Here is a 2,236-nt window from a genome sequence, read left to right on the forward strand (position 1 = left end):
CAATGTTTTCTACTAATTTTGTTGTTAGATTATTCTATGTCCATCCTCCAAGCCTGAAGAATGACAGGGATGTTTTTCTTTTTCAGTCCCACAAACTGTGTTTCTCTAGAAAATATTTAATTCTCATTATTTACTAAATTTCAGTTCATTTCAGTTGCTCAGTCATGTCCAACTGTTTGAGACCCCATGGACTACAGCATGCCAGGCTTCCCTGTCCATCACCAACTCCTGGAGCCTGCTCAAACTCATGCCCTTTGAGTTGGTGATGCCCTCCAATTAAATTACTAAATTTATTGATATAAGTTTTTCATAATATCTGTTTTTAACCATGTTAATGTGTGGGCAGAATGTGTTTCTATGCCCCTCTTTGCATGTATTATTTAGATAATTAATATTTTACCTTTTCCTTAATTAATACTCCTATGGATTTTTCAATTTTATTAATCTTTTCAATGAATTAAATTATAAATATATTTTCTCTATGGGGAATGTTTTCTATTTCTTTGATTTATGTTTATTCATTACTCTTTTTTTTTTTGGCCATGTTGTGTGGATCTTACTTCCCCCACTAGGGATTGAACCCATGACCCCAGCACTGGAAACCTGGGTCTTAACCATGGGTCTGCCAGGGAATTCCATATGTTTTTTTGTTATTTATTTGCTGTTTCTCTTCAAGCTTCCTGAGATGGAAGCTTACATTTCTGATTTCAGTCTTTCCTTGAGGTTTGTTTTCATCCGTATCTTGAGTATAGACAATATATCCCCTCTCTTATCTGTAATTTGTCAGCAGCTTTGAATGATGTGCTGGCTATTGTGAAGGACAGGTTATAGTCTGGACTGTGTTATTATTCTCTCAAACATAGTCATTGCATGAAAGCAGCACCTTTACCTGTTTAGTCAGTGATGCACATTTTCTAGAATTGTCTAGGTTTTGGCAATTAGGAATAAAGCTTCTCTAAATATCTCTATGTAGGTCATTGTGTAGTTGTGTGTTTTCATTTCTCTTTGACAAAATTTAGGATTGTAATTGCTGTGTGTTATGGTTAGTATATGTTTATAAGATACTGCAAAACTTGTTTTTTCAAAATGGCTGTACCATTTGCATTCCTACCAGGTTTGTATTTAAGTTCTATTTGCTCTGGGTCCTTTCCAGGACTGCTATTGTCAGTTAAAAAAAAAAAAAAAAAAGCTATTCTAATATGTGGGTAGCATTAAGTCTTTCAATTTATTTTGCACATCCCTTCAATTTGAAGTTCTTCTCAGCTCTACTTCTCTGTTGATGGCCAGTTTGTTTTCATATATTGGCTATTGTGCAGTAATGCTGCAATAAACGTAGGAGTGCCGATGTCTCTTCAAACTCCTCTTTTCATTTCCTTTTTCATATATACCCCAAAGTGGAATTGCTGAATCACACATAGTTCTAATTTTCTTCATACCAATGTGCACTTCAACTAGCAGTGTACAAAGATTTCCTTATCTGCATATTCTTGCCAATACCTCCTATCTCTTATCTTGTTGATAGCCATTCTAAGAGGTGTGAGATAATATTGTGGTTTTAATTCGCATCACCTTCGTAATTAGCAAAGAGCGTGTTTCATGTTACTGTTGGGCATTTGGATGTCTTATTTTTTTTCCTTTGAAGATTTTACTTTTAACTTTATTAGTTTTTATTAAAGTATGGTTGATTTATAATGTTGTATTAATTTAAGAACAGCATAGTGATTCAATATTTTCATAGATTATATTTCATTTGAAGTTATAAAATCTTGACTGTATTTTCCATGATGTAAACTATATCCTTATAGCTTATTTATTTATTTTATTTTATTTTATTTATTTATTTATTTTTTTAGCAGCCCCCAACACTCCGCGCCCCTCTGGGGTGAGGGGGTGGGGTCCGACCTACCAACACACGGACTCGGCAACCGTTGTTCCGACGGGAACCCCTATTTATTTTAAAAATATAATTTCTGTATTTGTTTTTGCTCTGTTCGGTCTTTGATGCTGTGCGTGGGCTTTCTCTAGTTGTGGTGAGCAGGGGCCACTCTTCATTATGGTGGCTTCTCTTGTTGCAGAGCTTGGGCTTCAGGGCATGCAGGCTTCAGTAGTTGCGGTCAAGGTTCTCCAGGGCATGTGGGATCTTCCTGGTCCAGGGATTGAACACATGTCCTCAGCATTGGCAGGAAGATTCTTAAGCACTAAACACCAGAGAGGTCTCACTTATTTATTTTATACA

The sequence above is a fragment of the Bos javanicus genome, chromosome 15 (assembly GCF_032452875.1).
Source record: "Bos javanicus breed banteng chromosome 15, ARS-OSU_banteng_1.0, whole genome shotgun sequence".
In the NCBI taxonomy this organism is placed as follows: Eukaryota; Metazoa; Chordata; class Mammalia; order Artiodactyla; family Bovidae; genus Bos; species Bos javanicus.